The sequence below is a fragment of the Manacus vitellinus genome, unplaced genomic scaffold, assembly GCF_001715985.3.
Source record: "Manacus vitellinus isolate BGI_N305 unplaced genomic scaffold, ASM171598v3 scaffold_7_pilon, whole genome shotgun sequence".
NCBI classification, from domain to species: domain Eukaryota; kingdom Metazoa; phylum Chordata; class Aves; order Passeriformes; family Pipridae; genus Manacus; species Manacus vitellinus.
The window spans coordinates 10,166,556-10,192,243 of record NW_021940813.1 but is presented as its reverse complement, the minus strand read 5'-3'; the positions used below and the strand labels follow the sequence as shown (position 1 = coordinate 10,192,243).

At 40.4% G+C, this 25,688-nt stretch overlaps 1 long non-coding RNA gene across 1 annotated transcript in view; it reads right to left on the bottom strand.

The window, feature by feature from the left end:
- Window positions 1-25,233, bottom strand: part of LOC108641624 — a 42,699-nt gene extending 17,466 nt beyond the window's left edge. Inside the window, exons 1-2 of the long non-coding RNA XR_001922162.1 lie at window positions 25,161-25,233; window positions 2,589-2,684 (exon numbers count right to left, since the gene is read on the bottom strand). This is a non-coding gene — a long non-coding RNA (uncharacterized LOC108641624). The remainder of the gene's footprint in view (window positions 1-2,588; window positions 2,685-25,160) is intronic.
- Between the last annotated feature and the right edge of the window lie 455 nt (window positions 25,234-25,688).

The window sequence follows — 25,688 nt, the reverse complement described above, 5'->3', positions numbered from 1 at the left end:
TCCCTTTCCTGTCCCCATAAATACATCAATGGCACCTGCAGCAGCAATGATTCAGGTCCACAAAACTAACATGCCATGGTTTTGGTTCTCCCTCTTTCATAGGCAAGATTTCTCCCTTCTTCCTCCAGATGCAGAGGAAGAGCCAGGGTCATCCCATCACCCATGATGCTGAGCTGCATTTCAGTGTCAGAAGAGAAACCTCATCATGTCCTCAGGTCTGTTTGAGACAGAAACCATAGAGTGAGAAATGGCAATAAAGGTGTAGGTTGCCCCACAAGTCCCAGGTAACCTCCTGTGATCAATCCCTTCCTTGGGATGTCACCAGCCCTCCTTGTGTCTCTGTAGCATCACCACCTTGCCAAAGCTGTGTGGGGTACCAAGAGCCACAAAGTGAGCAAATATCCCCATCTAGTGTCCCTGAGAGCTACGGAGCATATTCTGCTATTTTCCATCTCTTCTATCCCTTTCTGGTCATCCTGAGTTTTAGTAAGAAGGAAGTTGGTGGATTTTTCTTCTCCCCAAAGACAGAGTAAAAATTACCACTGCCCCTGAGACAGGCATTGTGCAGGCTCTGGGCATGCAAACAGCTCAGCCAGCATGCTGCTAATTACATTTCTGGTCTGAGCTTTCTCTTGAGCAACAGCTGCTTATTATTTCATCTCACACTCTCGATCTCTGTGAGGTTTCTTTCTTGGCTCCATTCTGCTAATCTGACCACAAGGAATTGACAAATTAGTCATAGAGGATAAATCAAAGGGGTTTTCGTGTGGCTCTTGCCCCCTGTTTTGCATACAGTGCTTCCAGCTCACGACTGTCTCCTCAGTTCTTCTAGAAAAGCTGCTTGGCTACAGAGGCGTGTTATTTGAGGGTGAAATGCATTAGCCTCTGTTTGCTCCAAATTTAATTCATCTATTTAAATAATTTAATACAGCATCCATCAGTATGAAAGCTGGGCAAATTGAATCCAAAGGATTTGAAGACACATAGATTAAATAAACTACCTTCAAATCCTGGCTCTCAAATTATCACTGTCCCTGGATTAATTCTACCTTAATTAGACAAAATAATCTTCTCAAAGTGATTAAATTTGTGAAATAAAGATGAAATAAACATAAAGCAAAAGCAAATGGAATATAAACAGCCAGAAAGCATAAGCCATAATACAGAGCCTTAAATCATACACTGAAACTCATTCAGTTCAGGTTCTCATTAGAGCTCTGTAAAATCGTGAGTGGTATGAAGGAGATGAATATGGAATTTTGTTTCTCAAAATACCAGAACTAGGGGAGGGTATCACATGAAATCATCAGCCAGGGCTTTAAAGCAAACAAAAGCGAGGACTTTCTGACAGAGCAAGTCATTAAATTGCTAAACTCATCGCCAAAAATGCTGCAGATGCTGAAAGCATAAGTAGAATTTGACAAATCAACAGAAGATAAGGCCACAAAGAGTTATTAAAGACAAAGATCAGAAAATCTTTAAGCCTTAAACTGCTGAGGGGTGGGAGAACACATTGGGAAAATATCACACAATACTTTCCCTGCTGTTACACCCTTTCCTTAATTATCAGCCACTGTCAGAAACAGGATACTGAGCTCCATGGGCCTTTGGTTGAGCATAATGGGGCTATTCTTATAATCTGACAAGTCAAGAACTGGATTTACTTTAAAATGTTGACACTGGCTTCAGAGTCTCACACCAGAAGGTGACTAAAGAGCATCCAAGTTAAACTCAGCTGATGAAGTTTAGGATAACAATTAGCCTCTCAAGCTTATCTAACTTTTAAAAGTTGTCCATGTTGCAACTCCAGTCGATTGTCAAATCCATTAAGCATCACTATTATAAATGCTAAGGCAGACATTTTCCTGCAGCAATGGCTCATGATGACAGCTAGTCAGCATGTTACAGCAGAAAACACAAGACTACAGAAGGTCCCAGACAAGTGGCTTGATTAGCAGCAAAGACTTTAAGGACAAAAAAAAAAAGGTTTACAATATCTGTCCCCTGCACGTAGCTAGAAACCACAGTCAACACTGCTTTGAAGTTTCTGGAGAGTCCTTTGGAAGAAAGCATAGAAGAGCATGTGGTCCCTGCCCCATCTGGATTGTAGTGAAAAGCAACACTTGGAGATCAGGATCAAAAAGATGCTTGTGGAAGCCAGCCCTCAGAAATGAGAAGCAGAGCAGGTCACAACTTCAGATGACAGTGTAGACCTGGTGCTAAATTCAAGGAGAGGTAACGAAACAATCCAGTTTTATACTCTTGCAGTAAGTGGTGCAGGCCCATACCCCATCATGTAACAGGGAGCACCACCTGGCAGACTTTTCTTCTTCAACCACAATGCCAAAATTTCTGAACTGGAATTTATCAAGACAGCTCAGTTTTAAGCTACCTACTCTAGACAACACTAGCAGTAGAGTCACCAGGTTTCTGAGAGCAATGCAGCAGTTGATATTCAATATTGCCATACCCCAGTTCTACTGCCAGAGCTGGATCATCACATCACAACTGTATTTTTCAGAAAGCCAACACTTCATTTTTATCTGCTAGAAAAAAATTGCATGTAATAGGAAAGAAACCCACCAGACCTGATTCAACCTGTAGACCTGATTCAGCCTTTACTGTCTTCAACAGAAAGACCCTTGATTGTGCCCCTGGGAGTGGAGTGCCGCCTTCAGAGTTGTCTGGAAACAAAACATAACAAGACCATTCAAATATTAAAGTTTCCCCCAGAAGCCAGGTGAGGACAGCCACAGACCTCCCCAAAGTTCATGGAGAAACAGCAATTACCAGGAGCAGCAAAGTGAGTTCTCTGCCTTTTTCACCCACATCAAAAGCCCTCAAAGCCAGACAGGTGGGTGCTCCCGAAGGTGGCACTGCGGCGTGCAGGCAGATGTGTAGCATGGGGTGCCTCACCACTGACACATTTAACAGTGGCATCAAAACAAGGTCTTTTTCCCAGCTTTCTCCTGTTCTTCCTCCCTCAGTCCCCTATGCAAAGTCTGCCTTCATCTGCTGTCATCATCTTGCCATAGAAGGAACAGCCAAAAACCGTAGCCCAGAGTCAGAAAAATGTAATGCCCACCCTGCTGACTGTCCTGAGCCAACTCTTACTTTACATCTTCCTTTGGGTAACAGTTCTCAGCAATACACATTTCCTCCACCAGACTCGTAGTGGTACTGACCTCTACAGCCTTCAAAATCAAGGCTTCCCTTCATCAGTCACCATTCTGACCCATATTCATACAGACTTAAAATGACAAACCCTGGAATCCTGCCAGCTCAAATAATGTAGATCCAAATGACTTTAAATCTCTCTATTTTTTCCTCTCTGCATTTTCCATACACAGTGTTAAGTCCCACAGCAAAAAACTCTGTTTCCCTGTGTTATTCAGTAATTTGCAATGCCACCCACCAAATGGCACAGTAGAAATAGCTAATCACATAGGCTTGGGATATGTATAAGCTGTGTTGTAAAAGTACTAATAGATATATTTGAATGCAAAAGAGATCTGAGAGTTGGAAAATAATACCTTATTAGTATGCTACATGTGTGTGCAAAGCAGCAGCCTGTTCTCTAAAAGATGTGTAGAAAAAATAGTGGAATCAAAGCCTTCAGCCTCTCCTATAAGAACACAATAAAATCAGTAATCTTTATCACTTTTCTCATTAGAATTATGAATTCCATTTGTTCCCATATCGCATAATTTTGTACCTTTGCAAAAATATTACACCCAGTAAATCTGCAATTCTGTGTGTTCACAACCACTCATATCCATCTCTGGGTCCAGCCTCAGGTATCAGCATCCCCTGTTTCCACACACTTGCAGTTTCCCCAGCATTTGGATAAATGGGTTGAACCTGAATCAGCATAGGAAACAAGTCCTCTAAATGAGCTGTTAGTTCATCTTCTGAATATGGGCTGAAATAACACAGCATAGAAACATCTTCAGCTTGGTTACCTTTATTTCCCAGAACAGACATTTTCCTCAAATAGACATAATTTACATGAATTGGTGTTTCTATCTTCAACACACTTCTGGTTTGCATGTTGTTTTCTTCCATTCCCTTTGCTCACTGTATGAGCAACAGCCTTCATAGAACATGTCCAATTGCATCTATGACTGAGCACTCATTTTAATGGGTTAGGGAGAGAGGTTCTCCATAGAGGTAAGGAAGAATAAGAACAGTGAAGTACAGAGATTATGCTTAGGAAGGATCATAAGTAAAAAAATATTAGACAAAACAAGTATACACAAGCAATTAATCCAAGTTGCATTATGACTGCTTAATGTGCTCTTATTAGTCAACTCAGTAATTCCATCACATCCATCACCGTTACATCTCAGCTACAGAATATGGAAATGATATTGCAAGATACAATTTAAAAAAAGAAATGGGATCGTTTCTTTTTAAATTTTGGAGCATGAGGGGGAGAATAAATACTAGTCTATTTGAACTTACTGAGAGTGTTTTCATTGGCATAGGATTTCAACCTGTTCTCTTTTTAGACTGGATTTCAACATTAAAAATGGATAAATGGGTTGTGCCACCCACTGTCACAGCACACTCTGGGGACCAGGGGCATGACTGAATTTAAAAAAAGCATTAGGCAGGCACTGCCTCTAGACATTTTCCACCCCCATTCAATTCTCTAACGTACAAACTGGAACAGTGAAGCATGTCAGTAGAGACTGTGTTTCCACAAGCAAGGGGCTACTCTTGTAATAACTCTTCTTGGTTAGTCTGGTCTCAAATAGAAAACTCAGATGAGATGTTGCTCCCATGGGCTTCTGCAACCTTGTTGTACTTTGCTTTGTATTAAGTTAGGCAAAACAAAACAAAGCAGATCCCTTGGGCATATTCCACTCTCCTGGACTGTTCTTCATCTGATCTCTCAGTGTCTTTAACAACATGAATCAGGCTAAGCAATCTCTGCCAACCAGGGAAACTGGAAGGTGCCATCCTGAGTGTGACACACACCACGCAGCTCCAGTGCCTGCAGGAGTGCACGAACCGAGTGCCACCTCAGCCACTTCGAGCACGGAGGGCAAACACATCGGGCAAACTGGCTTTGCAAGCCCCAGCTGCCAACCTAATCTTGCCTTGAACAGCATGAAGTTTGTATCCATGTTGTATCCAGCACACTGGCTGACTCAGGGATACTAAAAAGATAACAAAAAACAGAAAGGAAAAACTTCTGTAACAAACATTTTCACTTCTGCAATCACAAAAGCTGTAAAGAATCCAGAAGTCTGGAGAGTGAAGCTTCCAGTTCGTTCTGAGCACTAGAACAGGCTGCCCTGAGAGGTTGTGGAGTCTTCTTCTCCGGAGATAACTCAAGAGTCATCTAGACACAATCCTGCGTGATGTGCTTTAGGGGATCCTGCTTGAGTAGGAAGGTTGGACAAGATGACCTCCAGTGCTCCCTTCCAGCCTTATCCATTCTGTGTGATCCTGTTATTCAGCATTTTCTGGGAATGAGGTGGTGCTCCAGCAGAGCATACAGGACACTTTTTATGAAAGTCAGTGACACACTAGATGGACAATATGAAGCACATGCATCTACTTAGTTCTGAAGGAATCAAAACATCCATTCCCTTATCTATATCCTTTCTGTAAGGATGAATCATGCCTATAGCAATTTCGTTTTCATTAGTTAACACTGATCCTGGTTTAAAAAAAAAAAAAAGAAAAAAGAAAAAACACAAATTAATTTTTAAAATTATGGTTCAATAAAACACTGCTCTTCTGCAGAACATTTAAATCTTGCTTAATCATGTGCAAATGTCTAAGATCAACATTTATATAATGCTTGGGCCATCGCTTTTTTAATTATTCACATAATTAAATTCCTTCTATCTTTCATCTTTTATTCTTTCTATCCTGGATCCTCTATATCAACTTTGGAGAGTACTACACAAAGTACAAGTGTATGTTCATTCAAAAGATACTCACATAAAACCTGTAGTGCAAAACAAAAACTTCTTAAAATGGTTCACGTGCACATTAGTTTTCAAAGTTGAATTGCATAAAACCTCAATAGAAATGTAAAAAAATGGACTTGCTTTCCATTTTTGCACTAGTTCAGCTTCCAGGAAGATGCAGTATTTTCTCCGTATTTTTCAAATGAATCTTTATTAAGAACATTTTTATTTTGCTGTCACTGTGTTTTGGTTAGTACCTGTTCACAGAAGTTTCAGGTTTGGTTTTGTGACTTTTAATGTTAAGCTAGAAATTGTAGGGTTCCATCTGACACAGATATCATGGAAATTATTTGACACTTTGGGGTTTTTCTTCTGTCCCTGGGTTCTATCTCTGTCCCTGTACGGGCAGCTTCACCACAGGGTTTAGGATCTCCTAAAAAAAAAAGTCTCTCAAATAAGTGAAAACTATTGCTGCTGGGAGCTCAGTGGGTAACAGACACATCAGGGGCTGCTGAACACTCAGTTCATGCATTGGGCATAACTGGAATTGGAAATAATGAGATGATTATTTCAGTTCTGAACTGTGCCTGTTCCTTTAATCCTCTCTGTAGCAACTGTATTTGCTGCTTAGCGATATCGGGTTTAATATACAGTTCCTAATTAGTGTTATCAAGCACCACTCACTCAATTTCATTACACAGAACTGGATGAAACGTTAGGTCAAGTGTAACCCCCAGGTGAGCTTATATTACAGTTTGCCTCCTGGTTTCTATATGAGCTCTGTGTGTTCCACCTCAAGAAATGGCAGATCCTTTGTAAGCACTGAGATTGTTCAGCTGGGTCCCCAGGGCACCCCAAAACACAGCAGACATCACACAAAAACTGTCACTGCCCTGACTTGAGGAGGTATTTAGCTATAGCAGTGCAGCTGATAAAAGTAAGTAGACAGCTTAACAGCTGATAAATGCCACCTGGGTTAGCTGAAAAAGCATAAATCGTCCTTCACTTGGTGTTTTTCCCATTCTTTCCATCCTCTTTCCAGACAAAGACTTTGAAATAAAGTTACGTAAGAAAAAACTGGTAGTTCACATCCATGACAAATTATAAGCATGAGATATGTGACAACTCTACGTATTTACAAGGCTTGGAGGAGGCATTTGGATCACCAGGAGCCTCAGCCACATAGTTTTTAATATGCATTTCTCACTCTCGGGCTATGGCAAAAAGTGTTTTACTGCTGGCTGAGCACCAATGGATTTGGAGCTGTTAACTGCAGTCCACAGGCAGCCTGAAGTGGTGAGCTAATGTGCATTTCATTTTGCTAATTTAGTTTTTAGAAAAACCAGGTTTAGTTATAACACTGTAGTGTCAGCATCAGCAACTGGGAGTTGAATACAGTGGGAGAAAAGGGTAGAAGTGGTCAGTGAAACCCACTGAGAAGGGGAAATTTAAAGAGAAGTAGATGGAAAAGAGAAGAGAAACAAGTAGTGAAAAGCAATAGAAAAAAAAGTCAGAGAAACAACAGCAGTAAAAGGTAGAAGCAGAATAAACCCCAAAAGGGAAGGCCTTGAACAAATATCCATGTCTGGTTGCTGAGTAAAGACTGGGTGCTGTAGGGAAACACTCTGAAAACATTAATATCAGGAAATTGAGAGAGGCCAGCATTCCTAATTTAGATATCAGCCCTCAGATTAGGATTTGAGTACTGGATCGTCTCCTGGAAGAAGAGCAATCCTGAAACCATTCAGTTAGTCCTGAAAACACTTAGGGGCTACGTGGCCGTTAAGTAGATTAGGTTAAGTTTCCTCCCTGAAAAACATTTGAAATATAAAATTTCAAAACAAAGGAGGAGGAAGTGCTTTTAACGGAGGAAACTTAACACAAGATACTTCGATATTTTACTGTGGACTTTCACCTCTAAGTTTTGTAAGTAGTAATGGGCTGGGAGGATGTTGGCAAAGGTACTAAAGGATGACAACCGTGCATATGTACAGAAAAACATCATCTAAGGCTGTCAGGAGCCTCTTCTTGCTACCAGCAGGAAGAGATTTCAAAGAAGCAAAAGGGTAAAAAACATGAAGACTAGAAGATCTGAGCAGGGACACCTCTTCTACAAACCAGAACACAACCCTCTTCCTCAGCTCCAGATATGCATTCCAGGTACATTCCAGTTTGTAAGGAACTGAAACCCAGCCACACATTCCCAGGGAGAGGAAGGATCCAGCAGAACACAAGCAGAATATGGTGCCTCCCCACGTACTTCAGGGTGAAGGAAAAGCAAGAGTGCAATACCATGTCCTAAGCTGGATGCACAAACCAGCAACTGGACTGATACCAGTTTGGCCAAGTGGCACCAGCACAGGGCAGTATCCTGGCAGGAAGACCATGAACCAGCCACAGCCTGAAGAGCTCTTGGCATTAACAAATGGACCAACCATAAAAAAATCAGAATAGTTCATTTTCATTCTTACAAATTCTGTTACTAATGATTTCACATAGGTTCAAAAGAACCTTCCATAGCTCTTACCCTGGCAGAACCTGAAGCAGACCGAGCTCTGAGTAGACAGTAGATATATTCCCCTCATTTTTAAGACTAACTATGTAATATAATTTTGTCATCACCACCACAAGGACTCTCCTAAGAGGCAACCTTGGAGAGCCTGGGTGGGGACTTCTAGAATCACATAAAAATATCCCGTCTTTAGCACTGGCCAGAACTTCACTGTTTTTCATGTGGGAAAATAAACTGAAGACAGAGAAAAATCCACCATCTCTGAGTGATTTGAAACAAGCACCAGTTAAAACTGTTATGTCAAACGTACAAGTTTTTACCTGGAGTGTAGACTCAGAACCTGCTGGCAAATTAATATTTAACAGGAATCTCAAGACTTTAGAAGTATGCTGCACACTGCAGGCTTTTTTATAGTAAACAAAAGAGACTAAATACCAGCTAAGGCTTCATTATGCGTTCACACACCTACTTGTAGTGGGACATTTTTACAAAGCACTCGCATACCAAAGTACCATAGCAGCTTAGGCCAGGTAGGAACAGGGGTCACAACATAAGTGTGCTGCTCTCCATCATGCTAAACCTGCTTCTCAGCTGCATGAACAACTCCACCTGAAGCTGGATACTGCGAGGGCCAAGCTGTCTCCTGTGACAAATCAGCTTGTTTGGCTCAGGTACTATGATGGTGTTTTGCGGTCGAAATTGCAGACAAATCTAGAAGGATTAGTGGTCGGAGAGCAGGAGTTGAACTGAGAAATTTGTTTCTCCTGCCAAATAAATGCAGCAAATGAGTCTTGGGGAATGGAAGTAGAGGGTGCTGTGTGAAAAAAAATGCATATTGCTGTCTCCTGTAATGAGGGACTCGAAGGACTGGCTGTACCAATTAAATCAACTTCGTAGCCAATATCGCACTACTGCAATCATCTGTAGACAGTAATATTTAAATCAAGAGCATTTTCTCTCAGTTTAGGTTAAGACAGTTCATAGTAATTTTTTAAAATATTAATATAAAACATTGCTGAAGTGAAATCAGAGCCTTGACAGCACTCCATTAGCTGATTTCATGCAAGGCTAGAAAAAGTAACTTCTCAGCAAGATACATAAAGTTATGAGCAAGGTTTTTGTTTCTAGTGAGAAGATTTATTATTGCCACTACTATTTCTAAAATTCATTTCTAAAATATTGTAAGACTTCATTTCAGTGTGGCTGACTTTTTTCTTGAGTGCTGCAAAGCAGTTTTTCTGGATACTGAAAAGTTTTTTCTGATAAAAGATACTGAGAACTTAACCCTCTTAAGCTTGGACTATTAAATGGCCATTGAAGTTCTACCAGCTTCTAAGTACAAGTTTTTTAAAATTAACTTATGAATTCATATTGCTAATAATTATGCAGCATTTTAGAAACTTCTAGGATATTTTTTGTTTTTGTTATTATAAAAGAAACTCACTCTTGAATGGTGAAGCTGGTGAATGGTGTTGGTAGGTAAGACCATCCATTAGAAGCAAGAACATTCAGAATTGAAGGGTTCAGTCAGACTGACACAGATTTACTGCAAAAAGTGAAAGCATACAGACATTTGAGTTAAGCTGCCTAGTGGGAATACCTATTGGAGTTTTCTTTCCCTGCAGTGAGGTTTTACTGTCACCTCATCTCAGGCAAGGTCCTCTCTTGGAATATTTGCCAGTATAATCATTTCCTGTGTATATATGGGGAAGGAGGGAGTGAGGAGGGGAGAGAGGGAGGAAACAAGGGAGAGGAGAAATGAGATCATATGATATTTTTAGACTTGACAGCTTAGATATATTTCTGTTGAAAAATCACTTTAGCTAACCTCATTTGTTTTATTCATATACCTGGTATAAATAACAATGCCAAGTGTAACTCTTGCTGTTAGAAGCTTATAAATACTCCACCTATATTACACAACTGTAAGCAATGAAACTACTGCTCAACTAGAGGTTATCTGAGATGTAGTGAATGGTTTTGCACATATCCTCAATTCAGTTTGGTACAAAGTGCAGTGGCTTGAATTATTTCAACATAGATAGTTTGAGAGAGCACTGCTAGCGAGGTAGAAATCACTGCACCCACGTCCTGAACAGCTTTAACAGTCAACTTTCAGTCTGAGAGCAAGATAAACCATCACAGCTTCTGCACTGAAAACCTTTTGAGCCATTTCAACTCAGGATTTTGCATGTGCCTGATGATATCATAGAAGGGCTAAGCAGTAAAATTTTCCACTACACTAGACATCTTCTAGAGAAGCCTATGGCCATGACCTGAGAAGATACAGCCTACAGCTCCACTTGCCTTGTTCTGTCATGATTTACAGTCACTTCTCCATCCTCTTATGAACAGGCAGAAATATCAGCCCCCAAATCATAGCAAAGATTTGATCCTGCCCCTCTGACCCTTCCAGACCTCACCTCCCTGGCTGTAGGGCTTCTTTGAAGCCACACTGGTACAACTTCTATAAGCAGCTCCAGCCTCTTAAACTATCCCCTGGGGAGTTTTCCTCACCTTGAAAAGTCAATAATGTCCTTATTTCAGTTGAGCATTCATCAGCTTTCTGTAAGCAAGCCACTGAGTGGGCAGGGAAGAGCACAAGAAAGGACGTGTATTGAGAAGACACTATGTTTGGCACTGTAGGAAGACTGGCACATCCTAATGTTCAGGAATAGTAATTGGACCTCTAGCACTTTCACTAGGTACTTGATCAACCTTTAACAAAGACTTAGCATACTGATGTTCTTGAAAAGTAGCCACCAGTCCAGATACACAGCTTGTGAGGGTCAGGAAATTTGATTAAAAATAGAAAGAGTTGAAAAGCAGGTTACTATTTCTGACTTTTGCTATAGAAAAGCAAAATCTCAGATAAAAAATAAATAAATAAATAAGAACATATTTGCATCAAAAACACTGTCAAACATGAATAGTAACCGTCATTTGATTGATTAACATTGCCCCTGATGTAGGCCAAGCTCTGTGTCCAGCTGTATGGCCCATCATGCCTGAAGATATCATTCCCCCTCACTCATGAAAATCATTGCTTCTGGGAAACCTGGCTTATGGGGCAGAATGGGGGCATGGGGAGAACAAATGACAGCTTTCCTAAGGATTTGGCATAGCACTTCCAAAACCAAAGGCACAGGTTTTGGCTGTACCAACTCTGTTTTCAATGAAAAGCACCTGTTTCTGCCAAAATGCTATTGAAGTTCAAGTGATTGTTTCATTACATCTTAATTGATTGAAAATGTTACCTTCTTAAAATTTGTGAATTACCCTCCTTGAACCATTGGAGGTAATGATGGACTAATCTTTCTTGTTACATTAAAAAGGAGAAAATGTGGTGCTATAGTACTTGACTGATTTTGCTAGACTTTCAAATCTAATAATAGCATTCTTCATAATTGATTTGGTCTTCCTCAATTCCACCAAATTAGCTTTCTGCTTTAATTAAATCACAACATATTTTATGCCAGGAGAGAATTGGTCATTTTTAACTGCTGGTATAATTACAAAATATTACCACAATGCACAAGAGCATCCTGAGGTCTATAGTTATAAATAAGCTTAAGAGTTAATTTTATGCTTCTGTTTTGCCTCCAATATTTACAGCATACTTTCATTGCTGATATGTTTTATGCTGCTATGCTTTATAGTGTTTTGAAGACAGTCCTGTAATTCTCAACATGCAATAATAGGAATTAAATATTTATGGTGGTGTATAACTTCAGTTCTCTCTGCAGTCTTCAGAGTTCCCCTTAGAAGTCAGCATTTGTCAGCTTGGAGCCTGCGCTGGCACCAGTGATGATTGTACTGGCACTGCCTCGTGTTACAGCAAAGACTGTCTCTAGCCCCAGCTCATCCATAATTTCAATACATTTCATCCCATCATCTTCACAGAAAAAAGTTATCAAAGTCAAAAATGTTGCCCTACTTTTCAAGCCTGAGGAAGACACAGTCTGAGAGCTGAAATTTTGCTTTGATTTCCATTCATCTCATGCATGCCTTGGAGCGGGAAGTTTGACTCCATATGGGACATTCGTGACTCATGCCTCTGATCAGGCCAAGACTTCAGACTTCTCTTCACCTGACAATAGTTCACATAAAACAAACAAGGAAGAGACATACAAGCACTCTCCATGGCATTTGAGTCTTGCCTAGAGGCTGCAGTGAGGGTCCAACCACTCTTCTTCCATCTGGAGCCAAAACAGGACAGGAGCAGGAGAGTATCCAACCTCTCAGCAGAGCCAAACCTGCAGCTGACACATACAACAGTTGAGACAAGCCTTTGCCTACTGCTTTCCTGGGTCCTACTCCCTCCTGGGCCTGGGTCTCATCCTTAAAACCAGTTCTGGTGCATTCATGAACTTTAAGATTTGTTTCTAGGTGGTGGACAGAAAAACCACTGAGGAATTTAGATGACAGGAGGCAAGAGAATGGAGTTGGCAACTTCAGGGAGAGACATAATCTGACTGTGGATCTCTTCAGGTCCAGCCCCCAGCTACCACAGGTACAATGGAGGAGCACTGCTCCCTTGCATTCAGCACAAGCTGTGAAGCTCCCCAGCAAGCTACAGTGGACTCCAGGTGTATAGTAAAGAAAATGCATAAAGGATCCACAATGGATCGTGTGCACTGAGAAGCAGTTAGAGGGATCAAAATTATCACCAGTGTGAATGGCACTGGCATTGGGCCTCTCTGGACTTGCCCTGTTAGTGGCAGGCCATCCCACGCATTTATTCTAGAAATTTTAGAATTAAGTAAGAAGCAAAAATGAAGTAATGTCCATTTAAATGTCTAGACTTTTTATTTCTTTCTCTGTTCCTTTATCTGACCATCTGTGCTGCTTTAAAAACAGGAACTCAAGTTGCTGTTATTTCCACTGTACATGATGAAATGGACCTCAGTAAATCTGTAGGTCCCTCCCTACAACTTTTGTTCTCTGCAATGTAAATGACATTACTTCATGAAGTTATTTTAATGATAATATGGTACTCTTACTTTAGGCTTAATTTCCTTTCAACAGAGCCTCAGAAGAGGGTTTGAACACTTTACAGTGTTCAAAAGCATCTGTATTTCCTTATTGCCTGAGCTTTTTTAATATGAATTCTCCTAAGACAGAGCATAACATGAATTATCTGTACCTGTGTTCATACCTGTTAGGGGACTGGTAAATCATTTACATCAGTACATGTTGCTATTTTCAACCTTGAATGTAACCACCTAAAGAAAAAAAGGCCTAGAAATTAAAAAATTCTTTTACTGTATGTACTCTTTTATATTGTTTCTAAATATAATTTCAATTTTTATATGGCAGAAGCTAGGAAGGTACAGCAATGATTTCTTCTGAAATGAAAAAAGCTTAAAACATTATGAACAAGATTTATGCCTCCAAAGGCCTATTCACTCAACATGTCCTGTATCTCAGTGTGAGCAGAGTTACACACCTTCCCATTTGAACATCATCTCTGAGTGCCTTTTCTGAAAGAAATTTAGCCTGTCACTTGGACATTCATTAAATAGAAGTGAGGAAGTCCTGTTTATAATGATGTGCATAGACATAAAAAGTTGCCCCTTGTGCATAATTGCATATGACATTTTAAATTTTTTATATGCGTGTGATTATATTTATATATGTCTGTGTAAAAATACATTATTAATGACTCACAGCTATAATACTATTATTATAGAATAATGCTATTCTGATAGTCAATGTCTCTAAGAAATCTTCCAAGAGATGTTGTCATTGCAACAACCTTGTTCCAAAGTTGTTGGAATTGGACAAGCGGAGTGGACAATTGCTATGGACCACTCACTCTTCATGTGGAGATTTATTGACAATACAGCCCATAGTAGGTTTTCATGACAAATCTCTACCTATGGCTGCACCAGCTCTTTACACAAAAATATAGGTGAAGCCTTCAAACCATGTGAAGACTCACAGCACTAAAGCATCTGATCTGAAAAAATTTTATGGAAATATTAAATATTTTAATGAATTATAGATGTGTGGTAACTGAACTGGTCCAGTAAGTGCTTGATATAGTCATATATACATGGCAAAGTTGTACTACATCTATCTGGAGATCGCTGTCAGCCTAAAATTAACTTGAGTTTAAATAAACATTGCAAAATGAAAATAACTCATTAAAGGAAAAAAGGGGGAAAAAAGTAGTAACTTCTTAGCTTTCAGTTTCTACCACTATGACCACAAACAAGTAGCAGAATCCAATCACTGATTTTACATTTGAAGTCACTTAGATGTCACCCACAACATGCTGATGTAATAGCTGAAGACAAAAGAAGGTAAAGAATAATTAAGCAACTCACAATACATTACTGCTATAAATAGACACAACATATAAGAAAAATCACATTAGTAAGAAGAACACATGGAGGAGACCTAGTGATTTTCTTGAAAAATTGTCCAAATTTCTCCTTGTAAGTCCTGCTTGGGAACATATTGTGTTTGAAGGCCAATTGTTCTCATATATTGATAATGTGGAAACATTGATTTTCTTCACTAAGCCAGAGTTATAATCCATAAGACTGGCAATAAAACAATTCATGGTACTTTGTCCAATTATCAACTGATTACCATCCACTCCAAGCAAAGCTGCAGTAAGCAAAAAATTGAGTGACTCATTCAAATATGGACCAAACTGCTTTTCTATCAAAAATTAAAATATCCATCTTTGGCAACACACTGGAAAATTTAACTAAGAAACATATTTGTCCATGAGATCTACTCAGCATATGACTGATTTCATGTATTATTATTTACTTGAAGTAAATCAATTTAAGCACTGCCAATAATCAAGTCTTTACCTATTGAGCTCTATTTGGCTTGTACTCAAAAACTCCTAACTTGGTTTGAGAGTCAAAAATCTTTTTAAAAACTTGTGCAAGTCTGCCTAGTACTTCCTAAAGAAAGGAAAACTTAGCTATAATCCTTTAGCATTATTAACATGAAGGAACTATTAGTTTTTAAAACTGGCACTCATTTATTTATATGGGTGATTCCACAACAATTGTCATAGTTTCAGTAATAATCAACTGGGCATGAAACAGGGAGAGAAGGCCCACTGCATGCTGGAATAGATGCAATAAGGATTTGCACCTGCAATGACACAGCTGAGCTGAGTCAGGTCAGTGCCAGTGCAGACCACACATTTCACAGGGACAGTGACAGTGACCAGACCGACCACTCATCTGCAGTGTGACTTGTGACATTTGACCTCTGGCCTCTCTACCTCACAGCTCCAATTGCTCCTCCAACCAGGCCAAGATCAACATTTCTTACATAGCTGGAGGTGACCTTCCCTCCCACGGGCAGGAAAAGTCTCTGGGATCACCTGCAACACGTGAGAGGCTCAAGCCTTCCTCTCGTCTTAGAGTCACAGAATCATTTAGTTTGGAAAAGCCCTCTAAGATCATCAAGTTCAACAGTTAGGGCTCTTTCCGCAGCAAGTCCAGAGAAACTTTTAGCTTGAGGGTACCAAACCTGCTCACAGATTTCAGTAGACTTGCAGTGAGGCATACTCCAAGCCACAAATCCCAAGCATTTGGGAGAGTGTTCTGGGAAGTATCACTGTGTGCTTTCTGTGACTTTCCTCTCTCACTTGAGTATCTGCAGCTGGACAAAAGGAAGGATAACTGCTTAAGTGGACCTTAATGGTATTTCTTTGCTTATGTTGGATAGGATTACTGGCCAAAATTTGATATCCAGAATTCAGAGGGAGAATGAGGCAACATCAGTTTCCCTTGATCCCTTTTTTCCTTCTCTTTTTGATATTCCAAGGAGTGCAAATAACTCCCTGTTTTCAAGAAATCAATGAAAGCTGTCATGTCCCTGCAAGTAAATGAATGACATTTAGACTTTCCACTGTACAAGTTTGAATATCTGATTGATTTTATGCTGGAGAATTTAGTTTAGGCAAACAGTACTGCTAAAGTCTCATGCATCAAAACTTGACAGACTTTCACTTGCGATCTCCTGAAAAACAGACTGAAACTGTCTAAACTCGTCAAGTACACCTGGATTGCTTGACCTTATAGCAGAGCTACTTATATCACCCAGGGAAATGCAGCATAAAGTGAGGCTACACTTCCACCTGTGTGGCCTCCTCTTTGCCATACCCTTCTAAATGAATGATACAGTGAATGATAAAAATGATACAATGAATGATAAAAACCAGGTCCAAGATATTCTCAGAACAAGTGTGTTAGTAGCAGAGCAGCAGTTAACAAAGTTTACGAACTGTGCCATCAAAAAAAGCAGCACAGAGGCTCTTCACCTAGCAAACTTCCCTGGGGAAATAAGGTGGGCAGTGGCTGAAGAATTTGTTCAGACCTCAAGCACATTTGAGCAAAACTGACCCCAGCCATGTCAGTGACTCCAGAAGGCCACGGAGAACTACAGCTTCCATCCCAGTACCAAACTGTAGGTCTCAGCTGACTAGTTTACAGTTAAATCTCACCATCTGATTTAATTCTGAGTTTTCAGATTAATTTTATTTTTTCACCAGTGTTCTGTCATTTGACTGGGTCTTCTCACCCTACTTATTAAGGAGAGTTGGACTTGAGTTTTAAATTATGACAGGACCCTTCCTTGAGACTATGTGCTGATAAACAATGTTCTGCAACTTCTGTAATCATTTTTTCTTTCAGATACTAACCAAAGCATTAACAATTTTATCTGAAGAGTACAAATACATTTGAGTTGACCAACAAAGACAAAAAAGCATTTTATTAACTTAAATACTCTACAAAGTCATCAACAGAATAAGAGCGGGTTGACTGAAAAACACATCAGTCAATAAAGCAACAATCATCATTTCAGATCACTCAGGGAAAAATACAGTTATCTGTGGCTCCTTTTAAGAGTGGAAATCAATTTAGCCAAGTTTCTGAGAGGAATAAATGGCTTTTTGCCAGAGCCACCATAGCAAAATTATTATTACTTTCAGACTTCTAGCATGATGGCAAAACCCAGAATCTCACATGGCATGTGAGTGCAGAGTCCCATCAAACAGAGATCAAGGAGATAATATTGCATATGGCCAAAGCCAGCCCCTTTCAGAGCTGGATGTATTCACACCTACTCCAATTTGGGTGAAAAAAAGAAAACAGTGCAGGATGAATGTGCCAGCTCAAATCCATGCTAAGGTGTGCTGCTGCATTTCAAGCGAATTGCAAGTGGCAGGTCAGTTTTTCAAAACAAGAAGGAAGCCACGAACATTACATCTCAGGAAAGCACAGGTTATGATCACCAGATCAATACATGATAAATAACAGCGTACCCCACACAGGCTGTGTATCTTAAATCAGTGCTGCCAACTATGCCTGCTGAAGCAGAGCTAAAAATGACACTGAAATTTTTCATGCGGCTTGTACTTCAGAATGAATCCATTCAGCCTGAGGAGACATAAAGCAGGAGGGGATCCTCTCAGAGAATCTGCTCTGATCTAGCAGCAGCATTCCTGCTTCACCAGGGATGAGGACACTTTTAATGCATCTAACCAGCACTGTCACTCAGGTGTCCCTTCCCACGGAGCTCAGTCCTAATTTGACAAGTATGCAGAGCATAACACACGGAGAAGCGAATCACGACAGCTTTATACCCTGTGCCCTCTTCATCTCCCCAGACATCTCCACTTCTGCTTTCAGTGACTAGTTTCCAAACTTTTCTGACAAATGAGTCACTACCCATCCACCCATGTTTCTTCTGGCAGAAAAAAAAAAGCCTTGTGCAATATCCATCACACTGAGGGACAGCAACACAACAGTGAAAACGGCTGTTGCCAGCACATCGCTGCTCACAGAGAGCATGGGACCAGCGTACAGATCCACACACCAGGCTCCCCCAGGTCATAGCGTCTGCAGACCACCACCCAGAAACCCCCACCTCAAACAGAGGGACAGGGCTGGCTCCCCAGGACCTCCACGTCAGGTTTTTCCACACTGAGGAAACTCAGCCATTGCAACTGAGTGGGCAGATGGAGCCAGATCTGCAGGAGAGCTGATCTCGGAACCACAGTCCCCATTTCTGCACACAAAATACTCTCACAAAGTGGCTGAGGGCTCCAGTTAACATAATACCACTACTAACAACTACTAACAACTATCTCATGCAATGAAAAAGGCATTTTAGTTTAGGAAGGATCCATCTCCTAAACACCACCTTTCTTTTGAACTTCAGAGTTTATCCAGGTAGCATCTCATTCCATGCCTACCTCCTGCCTGATTCCATTTTTCCTACCTGCATTCCCTCTCCCATTTGTTTTCTCTATTATTAATGTGCTCCTGGTTAGATTCATTATAAAATTAAGTTTTCATGTCAGTTCTTTAATAAGTATCTTGATCTAAATTTATTCTCTTAAAAAGAAGGAAGTGGCATTGAGCAGGTCCCTTCCAACCCAGGTCATTTCATGATTCTGTGACTTCTGCAATTTCTTGTGCAGAGTATAATCTGAACTCTGCTGCAGCTCCTTGTCATATCATGCTTATAGTGACCCTATCAGCTATTTAAAGATTTTACCCTCTTTGAAAAGGTTAGTCCTTTTTTTTGCTCTGTTTTCTCAGAAACAAAGTTCTGATTTTTTTAGTGGCACCTGATTTTTATGGAAGGCATCTCTTCCAAATAGACACTGTGGAAGCAGTAGCAATAATTTCTGACCTATTATGGGCAAATCAGCAGTATTAAGTGATCTTCAAAGTACTTCTGTGGATGGTACAAAATGTATATAAGCTGCTACAGCCAGTTATTGACAAAATTATCTACCTTGTGGTGCCATTACACAGAACAGCCTAATGTGCATAATTACAGTAATTATGCAGAGCACAAACAAAAACAAAATTATATGCTGCTTCATACTGGCACTCTTTCAGAAAGAAATTCATTTTCACATTTACAGTATTGCAAATATGGACATTATTAAAGCAGAATTTGAATATGGTACTCACAATTATGAGTACCAACTCCACATTAAATTGGTGTTTTCCACCTCTGTGGAAAGCTGCTGTGATGTCTTTTTGATGGTGAACTAAACTACCTAAAGTCTAAAAACCTGTAAGATTATGTCTGCTTTTCTTTAACAGTATCCCTGAAAGTTAAATATTACAGAATCTATAACCACCTGCTGCCTTCAAGCTAACAGACCCTGTTTTACATAGTGCAAGGAACAGGTAGCAATTGCCAGACAAGAATTCTTGACTTTGGGACCAAATGGATCTAAAATTGCATCTTCAGATAATTCTAAAAAGAGATATCCTTTCTGGATTGGAATTTAAAATACACTTTTTAATTCCCCCCACAAGAGGAGAGAGAAAATATTTTAAGTATTACTGTTTCATTTCAATTTGATTATTTTTAAGCAAAATGAAACCTTGGAGCACAAGATCTGAGACTTTCTACACTGCAGTAACCTGCATGAGCTCATCTCTTTCCAGAACACACATCCCTCTACATTCTATGATAAAATTCAAGCTATTGTTATTTTATGCATGTGGTTGTATGAAAGAAGAACCCTTGTTGGGACACATGACTGCTTTGACTTTGGGGCTGACACATTGGCTGGTGGCTGGGAGGTATCCTGGACCTTTTCCTCCTAGAGCAGCTGGGCAAGGCTCTGGGGTAAGGACAAGAGGGAGATGAGGTTTGCTGGCAAGAATTTTAGGTCAGGGTGTTGAGAGTACCTGGAAAGAACTCATCGGGAACAAGAAATAAGAACTGCTGTGACTGCAAGAGTATCCAGAACCCACCTAGACAAGCAGTGACTCCAGTGCTGGGGTGTGACTGCAGGCAGTGAGTGGTTGCTGGCACAGATCACTTGGAAACTCGGTAGCTGGAAGAAGAAGAAAAATGGATGGCCCAGTTTAAAGCCTCCAAGGGAAGAAGGTTGATTCCAGCAGCAGTTTTGGAAGTCTTTTTCACCAACTATTTAGGCACCAGATCTTTCACAAGTGGTTTCATCTATCCAGGCTTTTGACACTTGGGAGTGGGAAGGCAGAGAAAGAAGGATCACTGCAAGCAAGACACTGAGGAAAGCAAACCTCTAAATAATTTATTAAAGGGTTAAATTAGTAAAACAGTTTTTCACACCAACACATTATGATGTCCTCCCCTAGCTCGGAGTGGATACCTTGGCAGACATTAAAACCAAGACCACCAGGAAATGCAGAGCAATGGAGAGTCAGCAAAGGTTGCTCATGTGAGAGGAAACCTATGAAGCCCTGCTGTGGGTCACCAGGGACAGGGATATTCAGACTTGCCCAGGCTGATCAAGCATGGGAGAGGAGATCTTGACACCAACAGCCAGACTCCTTCAGCCACTGACCTGTCCTGAAGATCCCCAAGACTGAAGAACCACATGAACTGAAAAGCACTGTTTCTTTCCAGATGTTCCTTTAGTCAGCTCTGGTTCTCATTTTACAAGTGAAAGCTAGAATGCTAGCACTTCTTAAAGAAAAAAGGCTCTTGGTGTCTGCATCCATGTCTATTTATCTTTTGTTTGTGTCTCTTTCCTAACCTTTTGTGAGCCCATTGGACAATTTTGATCTAATAAGACAAGCAAGAAGTCTTAAAGTCATTAAGTTCCTACACATTTCCTGAAAATAGGATGTGGGTGGAAGAGAAAGACCTCATTAATGCTGCCTGTGAGGGAAAAGCTGATGAACAAACTCCCACCTCTTTAGAAACCAGATTGCACACAAGAGAGAGAAAGCAAGTGATTATGAATATCCTGAGTGTGGGGAAAGCTTGACTGAGAACTCACATCTTAGAGGTCTGCAGAGGACCCAGACAGAAAGCTCAAAAACACAGAAACACAAACTTTCCTTCTTCGTATGTTTTTATATTCAGCCTCACCACCTGGGGTAATCCAATCTATTTTAGTTTCAGGACCTGAAACGAGAAGGAGACCAGATGTGTTTGTGCTTGGGGTCTAAGTGTGCCCATCTGTGAGCCCACATAAGCTTCATGCAGGAAGGAAACACTCCTCAAATAACACATGAAGTTAGCATGTATTTTTAACTGCCCTGGGACTGGGGAATTGCCATCTATAATTGCTGATAACTGATGACCATTGAAAAAATTGGTGGAGTTCTGGCTGACAAGTGGACCACATAATACAGGCAGGGCAACAGCTGACAGCAAAGGGAAGGAAGTGTTTGTTTACCACAAAACAACTTAAAACTAGGATGAAAGCTTTATAAGCAGAGTTGTGGTTGTGGTTCACATATTAGATAAATATTCTGCTTCTGTGTGGAGATGTATCCAGCTGAATAGATTGGTTTTGACTCCCTGATAAAAGTGTCTATTTAATCAAATTTAGAATCAAATAGCAGCCAACTTCTTCAGTGTTAATATGGGGGTTTGGGTTTTTATAGATGATTGATGGTATGTTTTTTATATATGTTAACATGTTGCATTCTGTGTAATCTCTGACAGGATCTCCCCCAGATGCAAGGACTCGGTCCTTCACTTTTCCTGGAAGAAAATATCCTACAATTTCCCTAAAGTTCAAGCCTCAGTTCTCACTCCTACAGAACTCTGACTATATAATAGTCTTCAGATTGTCACTAAGGAGCTATGGCAACTGCTTGAAGACAATGACCCAAAGCAGATTTTCAAACATCTACATTTTTTATCTTACATTCTTTTAATCTTAATAATCCCAGAAACAACATATAAAAAGATCAAATATTTTAAATAAGGCAGAGGATATTTTAATTTCTTTAATCACGAGATTTTCCAAAATGTGGAAATTCAAAAGAAAAATTTCCACTGCAAATACTTGAAAAATAAATTGCATTGCATAGAACAATCTCAACTTCTGTCTTAGAGTCACAGTGTTCAATTTCCATATCTGATTTATTTTATGGGAGTGTTTTGTCCATTTTGCTTTATTCCATTATGTTGTTAGAAAGAATTACCTTTATGCTCGGATAAAACCACCTCCCTAATAGGTTTGTTTATCCTTTTGGCCACAGTGCTGGTGCTCCAGAGCACAGCACCAAAACTGCGGAGTCAGCACATCCAAGCCAGTCAGGAATGAAGATTGCTCTGAGTGGAACTCACTTATGGCCAAAGGCCAATTTTCACAGTTTGCAGGGGTGACAGGTTGATAAATTTGGAACCACAGCCAATCCCCAGGAGGAAAGTTGTCTGAAAGCTGCATGGGACATTGGTTTTTCAGAAGGACGAAAAGCAAAGGATCTCAAGGACCCCAGTTTGATTCATAAGAGAGAATCCCTTTCCGGAGCCTTCTTCAGTCATCCCTACAGGAGACCTGGGCCCTGTTCTCTGTACCAGTTCCCACGAGAAGGTCTTAGCCATTGAGTAAAAATGTATTCTGGATTCACAAAATCGTAGATTGGTTGAGATGGGAAGGCAGATCATCCAGTCCTGCCCTGTGCTCAGAGCAGGGTCAACAACCTCAGCAACAACTCAGAGACAGTTGCTCAGGGCTGTGTCCAGTCATGTTTTGAATATGTCCAAGGATGGAGGCTCCACAGCCAAACTGAGAAACTTTTGTTAGTTTTGGATCACCCTCACAGTATAGAAAAAAAAATCAGTCTTATGTTTAAATAGAATTTCCTGTATTTCAGTTTGTGCATCTCATCCTATCACTGGGCATCAATTCTAAGAGTCTGGCTCCATCTTTTTTACGTCCCTCATTAGGTATTTAAACACACTGATGAGGTCCACCATGAGCCTTCTCTCCTCCAGGCTGAGCACACGCAGTTCTCTTAGCCTGTCAGTCTCATATGTCAGTCGCTCCAGCCCCTTAATCACCTTCATGGCCCTTCACTGGACTCTCTCCAGTATGCCCATGTCTCTCTTGCTCTAGGGAGCCCAGAGCTGGACACAGCACTCCAGGTGTGTCCCCGCATTGCTGAGTAGAGGGGAAGGATCACCTTCCTCTTCCTGCTGGCAATACTTTGCCTAATGATGCCCAGGGCAACATTCACCTTCTTTGCCTCAAGGACTCATTGCTGGCTCGTGTTCAACTTGGTGTCCACTGTGATCCCCCGGTCCTTTACTGCAAAACTGCTTTTCAGTCAGTATGTACTGGTGTCTGTGGTTATTCTTCCCCATGAGGTTCCTGTCAGCTCATGTCTCCAACCCATTGAGGTCCCTCTGAACGGCAGCACAACAATCCAGTGCATCAACTATCACTCCCAATTTTGTACAGACTGCAAACTGGCTACACTTGGACACAGGTGACCACTTCTTGAAGCAGTTCCAATTTTATCAGTCAATCACCTGAAAGCACTGAAAAATAGCTCTTTGGTAAAATATTGGTATCTACCTACCTTTTAGGAGAAAGACATGAATTTTGCCTAGGGGCACTTTTTTCTATGAAGTTCAACAGTAAAAGAAGAGATGCTACTATACAACCTGTATCAACAAACTTAATAAAAGCTACCATCCCTATCTAAAACATCACATCTCTTAATAGACCAGAATGGTCATTACTAGTACTACTGCTATTGCTACTATAAAATTTCAATTTTCTTATTTAGGTTTTAAAAGTGGGTTTTAAAAGTAGGTTTTACAGTTTCTTTACCAGTAGCTAAACCCCCCTGCCTCTTACCTCCGCCTACTGGAATAGATTGCCTCGCATGTTCTGTAAAACTATTACTGATCACACTTATTGCCTGAAGATTTAAGCCTTCATTTGAGAGATCCATATAGAGAGTAAGGAGCTGCTTTTAGAGAGGCACATTTCTGAGCTGTCTACTTCTTCCATTAATCAAGGCACCAAAGGAAAAATCTCCACCAATAGAGCTACACCAGTTCTCAGCAGGCAACAATCTCCCTTTAACGTCTGTAAAGCATTTCTTATTTAACAATTCCAGCTAATTAAATAATCAGAGAAGCATATGTCTATGGAGAATCAGAGAAGTATATGCCTATGAAGACTGTTCAGTCCCAGGCACAAGTGTGAGAATGTGTTTTTTTTCTTCTAATTAGTATTGAAGCTAAATTCCTCCTTAACTCTTTATCTTACTGCTTATTGGAATTTCTCAGAAGCATTCATTTTGACTCTAAGAAACACTATGATTCAAATACTTGCAGCTTTGCTGATGCTCAGATTAGATCTCCTTATGGAGCAAAGCGTTCCCCAGGACAGCACTGCTTAGCAGGGCACAGGGCTCGGTATTTGTCTGAATCAATCCAGACCATTTCAGGGTCACTTTTAGCAAAGGAAAGCCTGCCTGTTAAGACCAGATAAGAGTGAGGTCATTGATTTATTTTTTCCTCATTATCTGGCAAGGTTTCAGTTGAAGCCTAAAGTCATTATCTCTGTGGAAATACAAACATAAGTTGGTCCCTTGAAGCAAGTTAATTTAGTTTGAAAACAGTTAGGGAGTTACCTTCTGAATTCAATTAGCTAATAACTCCTGATGGGTAAAGGTCACAGAAGAGCAAGGCACCATGCTGGTTTAAGTTAAATGTAATTCCAGGTAATATCAGAGCAGCACTTTTCCCCTTCTTACTGAATCATGGCTGCAGCTTCTGGCCCCCATTTCCAAATTCTCCATCAACATGAGAGAGAAATTTATGCCAGAAGGGATCACCTTCAGGGATGAAAACAGCAGCAGTACCTTTGAGCCACAGCTCCTTCAATAACTTCCCTTTATACAGGAAGGAAATCATCAGGGGAAGACCTTGCCCCTTTCAATCAAACTGAAAAAAGCCCCTCTACTCACCTACGTTAATCAGAAAAATGTGTACATAAAAATCCAAATCCCCCTCTGCAGCAAGGTTGCAGCCAAATGCAGGATTAACTTGCTTTTCTCCCAGATGTAGAGATGTTTCTTACAAGGACTGATGCTGTAGGAAAGCCTGTGTTTCTGCAGAAGAAATGACACCTCTGGATCACTCATGGGCCACCATCTGCAGAGGCTGTTTCAGGCTCGGCTGGGAAAATATTTCCAGCTTAACATCCAAGTTATAAAATAATACTATGATAGAAACACTGACAGGCTTGATCACAGTATAATAACTGTTGGTATTACTATAATAGAGGGGAAGTAAATGGTGGAAGGGCGGCACATTGCAATTGTTCTCTCAAGGAAACACCAGGCTCTGAACTGCCCTGGTCAATCATGATCTACAAGCAGCTCCCTCTTAGAGAAACGATTTTTCATTTTACAATGTGAAAGCAAATTTTGTGCCAGTATTACCTCAGGTCATTAGCTGTATTGTAATTCTTTTGTTTTTCCAAACTGATTTCC